This window comes from Schistocerca piceifrons, chromosome 3 (assembly GCF_021461385.2).
Source record: "Schistocerca piceifrons isolate TAMUIC-IGC-003096 chromosome 3, iqSchPice1.1, whole genome shotgun sequence".
In the NCBI taxonomy this organism is placed as follows: Eukaryota; Metazoa; Arthropoda; class Insecta; order Orthoptera; family Acrididae; genus Schistocerca; species Schistocerca piceifrons.
The window spans coordinates 711,954,089-711,968,709 of NC_060140.1; the positions used below are offsets into that span (position 1 = coordinate 711,954,089).

The following is a 14,621-nucleotide window of genomic DNA, read 5'->3' on the forward strand; positions in this document are numbered from 1 at the left end:
CGTTGTATTCTTACGGTCTTATGGACAGCCCTGCAGGATTCGTGGTGTCAATTCCCTCCGCCACCACTTCAGACATTATTCGAGTCAATACCACGTCGTGTTACGGCACTTCAGCATGCTCGCGGAGACCCTACACAATATTAAGCAGATGTTCCAGTTTTTAAAATCTCTTCGGGTTTACTGCCGGATCCTAAAATGAACTTGACTCGTTATTTCGGCGATCCAACTGGTCCCCATCTTCAGGAAAGTGCTGCTTCTGGGGATGAGTCCCGCTGAGAACTGACGCCAGGTTGCAAATCGGCGTCCTATATAGGCCACCGTTCAGTACACGGCGCATGCGCCGCCCATCACGGTTTCTGCCTTCCAAAACAGGGAGGTGGCGCCGCCCTTAGTGAAACACTGCTGGCAACGACATATCGCAATCAAGGCCGCACCGAAGAAAGTTCAGTTTTGATGCGAGATGATACAGGATTCCACGTCTTGCTAAGAGGAAACCTATTGTCTCTGTTGATTAAATTATCAGCCAACCTAATTTCAATCGCCTATTTATAGACACTGTTCCAAAAACCGGAAACGTTGGCAACCACCACAGTTTCCTCAAATTTCATATTGTGTCCCTCATTTAGGCAGTGTTGTGCTACCGCCGATTTTTCCGTCTGTTGTAGCCTCGTATGACGGGGATGTTCCACACGCCTGTCATGCACTGTGCGAATCGAACGGCCAATGTAAGCTTTCCCACATTGACGAGGAATTTTGTACACCCCGGGTTTCCTAAGCCCCAAACCATCCTTCACAGAGCCGAGCAGTGCCCTAATCTTAGAAGGTGGACGGAACACACTCTTAATGTTAAAATTCCTTAAAATTCGTCCAAGCTTAAACGATAAGCCTCCAGCATAAGGAAGAAAGGCCACAGATCTATGTTCCTCTTCGTACACCTCCGAAGATGGGCCAAACTCCATAGCCCGATAAATCTGCTTCTCGGTGTATCCATTTTCCTTAAAAACAGTCATCAAATGCTCAAGTTCTTGGGTTAAGCTGTGTGCATCGGAAATGACATATGCTCTCCGTACCAAAGTCCTAAGGACGCCATTGCGTTGGTGTGGTGGATGATGGCTCTTAGGATGCAGATACCAATCTGCGTGTGTCGGCTTTCGGTGAAGACTGTGTCACAAAGTTCCATCTGGTTTTTTATAAACCATAACGTCTAAAAATGGAAGTATCTCATCATTTTCAACCTCCATAGCAAATTTGAAACGGGGATGAAGACAGTTGAAGTGGTCCAAAAATCTGTTAAGAGAATCACGTCCATGCGGCCAGACGAAGAAGGTATCGTCCACGTATCTCCAGAAGCACGTTGGTTGCAAAGCTGAAGTCCTCAGTGCCATGTCCTCGAAGTCCTCCATAGATAAATTCGCGACTATGGGCGACAAAGGACTACCCATAGCCACTCCGTCATTCTGTTCGAAAATGTTACCATTAAATAAAAAATACGTGGAGGTCAGGACATGACGACAAAGCCCCACCAGCTCTTCATCCAGTTTTTCACTGATCAAACTAAGGGACTCTTCCAGAGGAACTCGTGTAAATAGGGATACCACATCGAAACTCACTAACAGATCTGAAAGACCCAACTTCAAAGATCCCAATCGTCGAATAAAGTCCACCGAACTGGATATATGGTGTTCACACTTGCCAACAAATGGACTGAGAACAGATGATAAATACTTTTGCGAGGTTATAAGTGGGTGCACCCAAATTACTAACAATAGGGCGTAGAGGAACCCCTTCCTTATGCAACTTAGGCAGACCATACACTGCACACTGCTCGTACACACGTATCTTAAGCCAGGACATACGGCAACAGGGACATTATTAAAAACATGAGCTGATAAAAATCCTACGTCAATATGGCAAATTTTCATTACTGATTACGAGTTTGCGCTCGTTATCGGCCTATCTTCAGATCAATCTAAAATGTTGTTCGTTTTCTGACACTCATTACGTATCGTCAACGCCTGTGCGCTCCATGGATCCTCAACCGAGAAACCTAGAGCATCTGGCCACTGCACTGGAGTCGGAATGACTCCACATCCCTGTTGGTACCTTCCAGAACCTCGCTGACTCTCGTCCAGCACGTCTCGCAGAGGTTCACCCTGCAAAACGTGGACATTCTGGCTTTCGAAAGACGGTCACATCAATCTAACTGGACAGAGTGTAACTTATCAGGGGGTGAAAGTCTTGAGGTGTGTTAATTTTTAAAGAAGGGTGTAATACCAGAGAAATTTCAGCAACAGTAGCTACGGTCAAATTATCTGTGACTAAAATAAAGCCATCCCATAAAAAAATGCGGTGACAGAGAAAAATTGAACAGGCAGTTAATCGGTATAGTATATTTCGCTATAGAGCGAAATATGTGCATTGCTGGAGAGAGATCGACGAAGATCAACAGCTGTGAGAAATGACTTTATGAAATGTCACTGATCTACAGCGGAACTAATGATAAAATAAAACGTATAATACGGATAGAAAAAAATTGACTGAAGAAGAAGATACGCATAAGCCAGAGGTGGTATGGCAACACTAGGAGAAGGAACAAGATAGACAACCAAGAAAATTTTGGAAATGACAGCCACAACAGCGGAGAAAATGAGCAAGGACAGCTGAGGACTAGAAGAAATATGTGCTCTAATTATTTACGAAAGAGGCATACAATATCTGTGGCAAAACCAGGGTGCTTGGAACTGTTGGGGTGAGAAACGGTCGATAAGTTTCTAACAAAAACGAATAAAATGAAATAAAAACTTTGTAGAAATTGTAACAGACTCATTTTCCAATATAGTCACCCTGATCTGCAGTACACTTAGTTCATAACGTTTCGCTAGTCTTCTAGGAATGCTGGTGTATCCACGCGTGTGGCCGTAACACTCAACTCTGGTTCTTGCAAATTGTTCTCCTATTCTATGTAGATAGTATTTATAGACCTGCACAAATAATCAATTCTGAACTCACAGCTTTAGACGTAATTCTACAGGACATATCGAGAACATTTTATTGTTAAGTTATATAGTCATTAATGTTGACTGAATTGGGAATATGCCAAATGTGTAACAACGGCGATTTATCATTTTATATTGTGTTACCAGTAGGATTTTGGCTGTACACTGGGGTGACAAAGAGTGATTGTATAGTGATATGCACATATACAGATGGCGGTAGTATCGCGTATACAAGGTATATAAGAGCAGTGCATTTCGGGAGCTGTCATTTATACTCTGGTCATTCACGTGAAATGGTTTCCCACGTGATTATGTCCTCGACGCGACTTAACAGAGTTTGAACATGGAGTGGTAGTTGGAGTTAGACAAATGGGACATCCCATTTCCACAGTCGTTAGGGAATTCAATATTCTCCGATTCACGGCGTCAGGAGTGTTCCGAGAAAACCAAATTCCAGGTATTACCTCTCACCAAGCACAACGCAGTGGCCGATGGCCTTCACTTAACGTCCGAGAGCAGCTGTGTTTGCATAGAGTTGTCAGATCTAGGTCACAAGCAAAACTGTATGAAACATCCGCAGAAACCAAGTTGGGACGTCCGACGAATGTATCGATTTGGATAGCGCGGCGACATTTGGGGTTAGTGGGCTATGGCAGCAGACGGCCGACGCGAGTGTCTTTGCTTACAGTACGATATCGCCTTCAGCGTCTCTGCTCGGCTCGTGACCAAATCGGTTAGACCCTAGGCGACTGTAAAACCGTGACTTGTTCAGATGAATCCTGGTTTCAGTTGGTAAGAGCCGATGTCAGCGATCGAGTGTGCCGCTGACCCCACGAAGAAATGGACCCAAGTTGTCTCCAAGGCAACGTGCAAGCTGTTGGTAGCTCCATAATGGTGTGAGCTGTGTTTATATGGAAAGGACTGGGTCCTCTGGTCCAATTGAACCAGTCATTGACAGGAAATGATTGCGCTCGGGCTATCTGGAGACATTTGCAGTCGTTCATGGAGTTCACGTTCCCATGACATTGCGCCATGTGACCAGGCCACAATTACAGAATGAAATTTTCACTCTGCAGCGGAGTGTGCGCTGATATGAAACATCGTGGGAAATTAAAACTGTGTGCCGGATCGAGACTCGAACTCGGGACCTTTGCCTTTTGCAGGAAAGTGCTTTACCGATTGAGCTACCCAATCACGACTCACGACGGGTAGTGAGTCGTGCTTGGGTAGCTCAGTCAGTAGGGCACTTGCCCTTCGAGTCTGGGTCAGGCACACAATAGCACAATTTTAACCCATCAGGAATTTTCAGGCCACAATTGCTCGCGACTGGTTTGAAGAACATTGTGGACAATTTGGGTGTACGATTTATCCATACAGATCGGCCGACACGAATCCAACCGAACAGTTATAGGACATAATCGAGATGTCAGTTCGAGCACAGAATACTGTACCCGCAAAACTTTTACAGTTATGGAGTGCTATAGACGCAGCGTGGCTCAGCATTTCTGCAGGGGACTTCCAACGACTTGTTGAGTCAACACCACGTCGAGTTGCTGCAGTACGCCAGGCAATGGAGGTCCGACACGATATTGTGAGGCATCCCATAGTTTTTTTCATCTCATTGTATACTACAATTAGTCTGTGGTCCATTTTCTTCTTGTTTGCTCATTCTTGTGTACTCAGATTTTAAATCTTGCTGTCGGATGAATCCTTTGTTAATCCAATCTTGATGTCGAACGAATCCTTTGTTAATCCAGTGTTATTACATCGTATCAAGGTACGACTCAAAATAATGTCTGCCATGAATTGTAAAAACAAATTCTGTTATAATATTTGCTGTGGTGAAATAGCCGATAGCCACGTTCCGAAAGTCGATTTATTAAAAATATCCTCTACGAAGGAAATATAAAGTCACTGATTTAACAGTCATCATACTGCTCCTGTGAACCTTAGTGACCTGCTGGCATATGATCCCGTGACACTATTTCAAAGATCGAACCAGCTAAATATCACATGGTGGTGAGTCCTTGACGTATGGTAAACGTTTAACCTCTCATTTTAGGTCAGTATGTGCAGCTGTATCAGTATTCGTTGTGACAGAACTCCCCAGCACTTTAATCGAAAGGTAGGCTCAACTCTCTTATTTCGAGATACCACTGCAGAGAGCACTGTTTATAGCTTCGATTGTAATTAGTGACTTAAGTTCGCATTTCGGATTTCTGAAGTACATGGCTTCAACTACTGATGGTGTGGCCCTGCTTAACCGTTTGTTATGTGTCCTGCCTAAGAGCAATTATGATGACTATGTTAATATAAGCGTAGACACCATTACACCCTTTGTTTGCTCTGCAGTCTACCTAACAATTGGAATCCTTTTTTATCTTCCGATCTAAAGCTACATTGTGACAGCTACAACAGACATTCTCTATCGCAACGAAGCAAACCCTCTTTAGACCTCTACATAAGATAGCCGTCTTCTCGAAATCATTTTCTGTATCATGAAAATTGACATCGATCTTTCTCAAGATTTCAAGGTAATCAATTCCTAACTTCAAAAGATGTTGTGTCGCAATTAGGAACACTATGTGATCAGAAGTATCCGGACATTTGACTGGAAATGAGTTAAAAGTTCGTGGCGCCCTCCATCGGTAATGCTGGAATTCAGTACGGTGTTAACCCACCCTTAGCCTTGATGACAGCTTCCACTCTTGCAGGCATACGTTCAATCAGGTGCTCAAAGGTTTCTTGGGGAATGGCAGTCCGTTCTTCACGGAGTGCTGCACTGAGGAGAGGTATCGATGTCGGTCGGTGAGGCCCGGCACGAAGTTGGAGTTCCAAAACATACCAAAGGTGTTCTATAGCATTCAGGTCAGGACTCTGTGCAGGCCAGTCCATTATAGGGATGTTATTGTCATGTAAGCAATCCGTCACAGGCCGTGCACTATGAGCAAGTGCTCGACCGTGTTGAAAGATGCAATCGCCATCCCCGAATTGCTCTTCGACAGTGGGAAGCAAGAAGGTGCTTAAAACACCTGTGCCGCCATAGTGCCACGCAAAACAACAAGGGGTGCAAGACCCGTCCATGAAAAACACGACCGCACCATAACACCACCGCCTCAGAATTTTACTGTTGGCACTACACACGCTGGCAGATGACGTTTCCCGGGCATTCGCTATACCCACATTCTGACATTGGACAGCCACATTGTGTACCGTGATTCGTCACTCCACACAACGTTTTTCCACTGTTCAGTCGCTCCTTACACCAAGTGAGGCGTCGTTTGGCACTTATCCGGCGTGATGTGTGGCTTATGAGCTGCCGCTCGACCATGAAATCAAGTTTTCTCAAATGGTTAAAATGGCTCTGAGTACTATGGGACTTAACATCTGTGGTCATCAGTCCCCTAGAACTTAGAACTACTTAAACCTAATTAACCTAAGGACATCACACACATCCATGTCTGAGGCAGGATTCGAACCTGCGACCGTAGCAGTCGCGCGGTTCCGGACTGAGCGCCTAGAACCACTAGACCACCGCGGCTGGCAAGTTTTCTCACCTCCAGCCTAACTGCCATAGTACTTGCAGTGAATACTGATGCAGTTTTGAATTTCTGTGTGATGTTCCGGACAGATATCAGGCTATTACACATTACGACCCTCTTCAACTGTCGGCGGTCAGCCAGTCAACAGACGAGGTACGCTTTTGTGCTGTACGTGTCCCTTCACGTTTCCACTTCACTATCACATCAGAAACAGTGGACCTAGGGATGTTTAGGAGTGTAGAAATCTCACATATAGACGCATGACACAAGTGACACCCAATCACTTGACCACGTTCGAAGTCCGTGAGTTCCACGGAGCACCCCATTCTGCTCTCTCACGATGTCTAATGACTACTGAGGTCACTGATATAGAGTACCTGGCAGTAGGTGGCAGCAAAAAGCACCTAATATGAAAAACGTACGTTTTGGGGCTGGCTCTAAGCACTATGGGACTTAGCATCTGAGGTCATCAGTCCCCTAGACTTAGAACACACATCCATGCCCGAGGCAGGATTCGAATCTGCGACCGTAGCAGCAGCGCCTAGAACCGCTCGGCCACAGCGGCTAGCTATGTTTTGGGAATGTCCGTATACTTTTGATCACATAGTGTATCTCTTTCACGTGTCAGCAGTTCGCTCTATTGATCCCACCCCTCTCACTCCCTCGCACCTCCCCTTCCGTTGACAGTTACCGTTACCGCCATCCCAGTCTCCTCCTCTGTTACTGTCTCTTCCGTTAGAGATGGTATTAAACGCGGTTACAGCAGTGCTAGTCTACATTATTGTTGTTCTTAATGATTTGTTATTAGTAAATTGAATTGACAATAATTGTCTACATAATAATATCTCAGATGTTCGTAAGCGAACAAATAGTACGCATACAAATTGAGAATTCTTAGCGATATGTTCGGCCATCTGTAGAAAAATCGTAGAAAAGATTAACAAAACTAGAGACACGAATTCAGCTAGGTAGGACGATGAACAAACTGGCTCCGTGTGGATTATGTAGTTTTGATGCCAATGAATGAGCAAAGTCTGGTTCAGATGGTAAAAATGTTAATGGAGGAGGCAAAGAGAGCATGCATGAAAATAGATATGGATAAGCAAATACAGCGGCACAAAAATATCGAAATTCTAAAAACACTGCTAATTTCCGTGCTTAATATGGCGTAAGAAACTCGTTGGCGTTCAAAATAGGTCCCAGTCGTGTCGGAATGGATAAATACAGGTCCTTTATGGTTTACAAAGAGCACTCGCTCGCGAAAGGCAAAGGTCCCGACTTCGAGTATCGGTCCGACACACATTTTTAATCTTCAGGAAGTTTCATATCAGCACACACTCCGCTGCAGAGAGAAAATCGCATTCTGGAAAACTTATACGACTCTTCCTGAAAAATAGTTGCAAGTTCAGGCAGCGATGACGGAGATGGATAGCGCTCACGCACCCTTCCCTCCAGTAGCTCACAAAGGTTCAATAATATTGAGACCTGGTGACTGTGGTGACCACGGCAGATTCGACAATTGACCCTCGTGCTCAAACAGCCAGTTCTGGACGAAGCGAGCTGTGTGAACAGGGGCTCTGTAATCTTGGAATACAGCATTACCACTGAGGAACGAATTTTGTGACATGGTATGGATCTGATCAATCAAAATGGTCACATAATCCTTGGCAGTGATGCCACCTTGTTGAGTTACCACGGAGCCCATGGAATACCACGATATGGTTGTCGAAATCATCAACGAACCCCCGTCATGTTTCACTCTTGGCAGCAAGCAGTATGCATCGAAGGCTTGGGACAGCGTACTGCAGACTTAACCTTGGACAGAAGCTGGAAACAATGTGAAACAATACACAAACGAGAAAATTACTTACTTCAGTTGTTCCATAAGACAGGTTTTATGGCATATGCAAGACGTCTTCCTTTTCCGGGCATTTGTATCACTGATGTGCGGTTATGTGGAGCTCCCTTCGTGTAGTGTTGGCGCTGATAGCGTTGGCGGGTGCGACATTCATTTCTGCAGTGGCTTTTTTAGCTTTCGTTCTCTTACTTATCGTCACAATCTTCTTCAATAACCGTCTGTCACGATCACTCAACGCACAATTTTTTCAGCGTTATGACTTAGGAGATAATGTTTTCCGCTTTTCTTGTATGTGGCATAAATCCTCGTATGGTGCCTGTTAAGATACCAAACACTTTGGTTACGGAAGCGCCCACATTGCTAGGACCAACAATTTGCCCTCGCTCAAATTCATTTGGCTCCGTGGTAACACACTCCCAACTACACAGAACACTCTGGCAATCCATCAAGGAAAATTGTACTGCAGTCAGACAGGAAGTACTTGAATAATGAAAACAAAACCAGCAGCTGTATTTGAATCTACGTCGTTTACTCTTTTTAACACATGCTACCAGTTTGGACACCAAATGATGTCGTCTTCAGGACCCAAGTGTAACCTGCCGCTGCTGGGGTGGCCGAGCGGTTCTAGGCGGTACACTGTGGAACCGCGCGACCGCTACGGTCGCAGGTTCGAATCCTGCCTCGGGCATGGATGTGTGTGATGTTCTTAGGTTAGTTTTATTTAAGTAGTTCTAAGATCTAGCGGACTGATGACCTCAGAAGTTAAGTCCCATAGTGCTCAGAGCCGTTTGAACCATTTTTTGTAACCTGCTATCCACAAACGTTCTCATGTGCAAAGAACAGGATCGTATGCAGTGGGCCAAAATTAAATGGATTCCGTACCTTCCGTGGCAATAACAAGCCCTGCATGGCCACCCGTCATAGGATACGTGTACAAAAACGTGTGAAGTATGTTAACTAAGTGTGAAATATATTTAAATTGTGCGTATGGTAGCAGCATGGATAAAAACCTCATCCTAAACTCATGAAATGATTTCAGCCAAATTTGGTACACATATTACGGGCGATATGAAAAGATGTACTGTGGAGGTAAGAACCGCCACCCTCCTACTGGGGAGGGAGTGATAACGTGGAGAGTGAAGGAGAATATGGGAAAACAGAGAGGAGGAAGAACAAAATACTCAGGGGGGATGGGCAGAGAGAGGTGCGAGGACGAGATAACAGATGGACAGGGAAAGGGGGGAGGAGGAGGTGGACAGAGAGAGGGGTGGAGGAGATTGACAGTGAGTGAGGGTGAGGAGATGAATACAGAAGGGATGGCTGTCATGGACAGAGGCGGGGGAAGGGGGGCATGGAGCAGGTCGACAGAGAGAGGGGAGACGAGGAGACGGATTGGCTCTGAGCACTATGGGGCTTAACATCTATGGTCATCAGTCCCCTAGAACTTAGAACTACTTGAACCTAACTAACCTAAGGACATCAAACAACACCCAGTCATCACGAGGCAGAGAAAATCCCTGACCCCGCCTGGAATCGAACCCGGGAACCCGGGCGCGGGAAGCGAGAACGCTACCGCACGACCACGAACTGCGGACAGGAGATGGATTAATAGAAGATTGGAATAAATACATAACCGGGCATTTTTTTGATAAACAATTGTTGAACAGAGATTAACACTGAGATAGACAGCTAGTACGTTCAAATTATAGTAGTGGGTCATCTGTAGTTCACAATGTTTGACAGAGATAAGAAAATGGAGTAAATTGTAAGCCGTTTTTGTAGCTGTTTCGATGTGTTGATTAAAGTTCAGTTTGAGTTTTCTTTCAACATAATGTGGAGGGTTTCTAGAGTTGGAAGACGTCCACCATTCTCAGAAGACGCTGTGGCACGCTGGTACTGTCGGCGGTGAGTTGGCGAACCTGTGGCACGCGCCATCGCGAGCGGAGGCGTGCGCGGCTGCTGGCACTGCGACCGTCCATCAGCGACAAAAGGCAGCGAGCGGCCCAAGGCCGAGACGTGGCGGCCAGCCGTGACCTTATTTGCCGGACAATATGCTCGCCGCCGCCGCCGCCCGGGAACCGGTCCTGTCCGACAGCGCGGGCGCCCGCGGAGGCCGGCCGGAAAAGTACGGCGCGTAGCGGCGGCGGCCCGGCTGCCCGGCTGCCCGGCTGCCCGGCTGCCCTCTGACCCGCCGCCGGAATGCCGCAGCCGGCCCGTTATCGGGCGATCACGCGGCCGGCGCATCGCAGCCGAGAGCAAAGGTAGCCCGCGCTGCCGCTGGCGCCGGCCAGCCTGTAATTACGGCCTGCTGCGCGTGCGCCGCCAGCCACGGCCGTGGGTCGCGGGTCGCAGCCGGCCGGGATATCGGCAGAGGGGGCGGCGGGCGGCCTCAACTGGCGGCATCCGCAACGCCACCGTTCGTTGCGTCAACCTGCGCGCTGCGGTCAGGCGCCACGGGCGACAGGTGACTGCTCCGACGCTGTACAGATTCGCTCCGACACTTGGATGATGTCGTCCAGGAAACCGAGCAGTATACATCGCACACGCCCGTTGGGCATTTTTGATCACAATAGCCATACATCAACACGATATCGACCTTTTCCGCAATTGGTAAAAGGTCCATTTTAACACGGGTATCGTATCACGAAGCAAATACCGTCAGCACTGGCAGAATGTTACGTGATGTCACGTACTTATACGTTTGTGACTATTACAGCGCCTTCTATCACAGAGGGAAAAACATGGTTCAACTAAAACATTCATATTTCTTTACGTACTACACGAATATGTAATAAAAATGGGGGTTCCCATTTTTAAAAACGCAGTTGATATCCGTTTGACTTATGGCAGCGCCATCTAGAGGGCCAACCATAGCGCCATCTGGTTTCTCCCTTCAAGCTAGACAAGTTTCGTTCTTTGTAGTTTTTTCGTTTGACGCTTATTTCGTGAGACATTTAACCCGGTCACGATCAATGGACCATCCTGTATATACTATGTCCAAACAGATCTTGGGAAGCCCAATGGTACCGAGCGACCGCCGAGTCATCCTCAGGTAACCGGTGTCACTGGATGCCGATATGGAAAGGCATGTGTTCAGGACACTGCTCTGAGGCCGAGGTCAGTTTTCGTGACCGGAGCTCTATTTCTCAGTCAAGTACACTCCTGGAAATTGAAATAAGAACACCGTGAATTCATTGTCCCAGGAAGGGGAAACTTTATTGACACATTCCTGGGGTCAGATACATCACATGATCACACTGACAGAACCACAGGCACATAGACACAGGCAACAGAGCATGCACAATGTCGGCACTAGTATAGTATATATCCACCTTTCGCAGCAATGCAGGCTGCTATTCTCCCATGGAGACGATCGTAGAGATGCTGGATGTAGTCCTGTGGAACGGCTTGCCATGCCATTTCCACCTGGCGCCTCAGTTGGACCAGCGTTCGTGCTGGACGTGCAGACCGCGTGAGACGACGCTTCATCGAGTCCCAAACATGCTCAATGGGGGACAGATCCGGAGATCTTGCTGGCCAGGGTAGTTGACTTACACCTTCTAGAGCACGTTGGGTGGCACGGGATACATGCGGACGTGCATTGTCCTGTTGGAACAGCAAGTTCCCTTGCCGGTCTAGAAATGGTAGAACGATGGGTTCGATGACAGTTTGGATGTACCGTGCACTATTCAGTGTCCCCTCGACGATCACCAGTGGTGTACAGCCAGTGTAGGAGATCGCTCCCCACACCATGATGCCGGGTGTTGGCCCTGTGTGCCTCGGTCGTATGCAGTCCGGATTGTGGCGCTCACCTGCACGGCGCCAAACACGCATACGACCATCATTGGCACCAAGGCAGAAGCGACTCTCATCGCTGAAGACGACACGTCTCCATTCGTCCCTCCATTCACGCCTGTCGCAACACCACTGGAGGCGGGCTGCACGCGAGCGGAAGACGGCCTAACGGTGTGCGGGACCGTAGCCCAGCTTCATGGAGACGGTTGCGAATGGTCCTCGCCGATACCCCAGGAGCAACAGTGTCCCTAATTTGCTGGGAAGTGGCGGTGCGGTCCCCTACGGCACTGCGTAGGATCCTACGGTCTTGGGGTGCATCCGTGCATCGCTGCGGTCCGGTCCCAGGTCGACGGGCACGTGCACCTTCCGCCGACCACTGGCGACAACATCGATGTACTGTGGAGACCTCACGCCCCACGTGTTGAGCAATTCGGCGGTACGTCCACCCGGCCTCCCGCATGCCCACTATACGCCGTCGCTCAAAGTCCGTCAACTGCACATACGGTTCACGTCCACGCTGCCGCGGCATGCTACCAGTGTTAAAGACTGCGATGGAGCTCCGTATGCCACGGCAAACTGGCTGACACTGACGGCGGCGGTGCACAAATGCTGCGCAGCTAGCGCCATTCGACGGCCAACACCGCGGTTCCTGGTGTGTCCGCTGTGCCGTGCGTGTGATCATTGCTTGTACAGCCCTCTCGCAGTGTCCGGAGCAAGTATGGTGGGTCTGACACACCGGTGTCAATGTGTTCATTTTTCCATTTCCAGGAGTGTAGTTCGTCGATTGACCTCACAAGGGCTGAGAGCACCCTGCTTCCGAGCAGCGCTCGACAGGCCCGGACGGTCACTCATGCGAGTGTTAGCCAACCGCGACAGCACTTAACTTCGGTGACTTGAAGGGAACCGGTGTTACCACTACGGCAAGGGCGTTGGCTTAGTTTCGAAATAAATTACTGTAATTGCAGCAACGACACTGTGTCTGACTCCTTCAAATGTTGAATTAGGCAACAACATTCACAAGCGATATCGTTTTTAGTCTTCAAGTAAACAAGTGGAAATTCTTATACGTCTGTCTTCAGCATATGATTGTTACACCCTGATTAGAATCCATTAATAAGCTTCCGTATTGTTTCTGTTGTGGTCTTCAGCCCGAAGACTGGACTGATACAATTCACCACGCTATCCTGAGTAAAGCCCTTCGCCTTATAATGTACCCTAGAACCTATATCCATTTGAATCTGCTTACTATTGTGACATTCCTGACGTATAGCGCTATACAATATGGATTTGTTTTTGACACCATTTCGTGAGTAAATAATGTGATTTTCACTCTCCAGCGGAGTGTGGGCTGATATGAAACTTCCTGGCAGATTAAAACTGTGTGCTGCACCGAGACTCGAACTCGTGACCTTTGCCTTTCGCGGGCAAGTGCTCTTCGCGAAAGGCAAAGGTCCCGAGTTCGATTCTCGGTCCGACACACAGTTTTAATCTGCCAGGAAGTTTCATATCAGCACACACTCCGCTGCAGAGTCAAAATCTCATTCTGGAAACATCCCCCAGGCTGTGGCTAAGCCATGTCTCCACAATATCCTTTCTTTCAGGAGTGCTAGTTCTGCAAGGTTCGCAGGAGAGCTTCTGTAAAGTTTGGAATGTAGGAGACGAGGTACTGGCAGAAGTAAAGCTGTGAGGACGGGGCGTAAGTCGTGCTTGGGTAGCTCAGTTGGTAGAGCACTTGCCCGTGAAAGGCAAAGGTCCCGAGTTCGAGTCTCGGTCCGGCACACAGTTCTAATCTGCCAGGAAGTTTTATTTAGTGGTTAACTTTGCAAAGTACTCGGCACGCCGCGCGGGACTGGCCGAGCGGTCTAAGGTGCTGCAGTCATGGACTGTGTGCAGATTCGAGTCCTCCCTCGGGCATGGGTGTGTGTGTTTGTCCTTAGGATAATTTAGGTTAAGTTGTGTGTAAGCTTAGGGACTGATGCCCTTAGCAGCTAAGTCCAATAAGATTTCACACACATTTTTTTGACTCGGCACGTTTGCTACAAGGAAAACTTCTCACTGAGAAGGTTTCCTCCCGGTGTGGCCTCTGTGTCCTCTTTGTCGGCTGCTGGCGGTCAGTGAATGTCATAAGAAAGGGCGAATATCCCTTGGATGCTGAGCATTTTGCGAGGAAGTAAGGCTGCGATACATTTTGTGCTTTTGTTGCCACTGTCGACGTCTTTCAGCCCTCAGCAGAAGTTGCCATGCCGCCACTGATATCTCCGGTGAGTAGCTGAATGCGGTCAAAGGACGAGATGGCACCTCACCATTTAGGGGAGTCCCGTTGCTTTCGCTCCGTCAAACCGAGTCTCCCCGCCAATCTCCTTGGCGCAGTGTAGCTCCGCTCCACCACCAACCTCTTAACTAGATTAGATTAGATTAGATTAGATTAGA

At 47.8% G+C, this 14,621-nt stretch overlaps 1 non-coding gene across 1 annotated transcript; it reads left to right on the forward strand.

Moving 5' to 3' along the window:
• Window positions 1–13,895: 13,895 nt before the first annotated feature.
• Window positions 13,896–13,970, forward strand: Trnas-uga. The gene has a single exon. It is a non-coding gene; the product is annotated as a tRNA-Ser (tRNA).
• The last annotated feature ends 651 nt before the right edge of the window (window positions 13,971–14,621 follow it).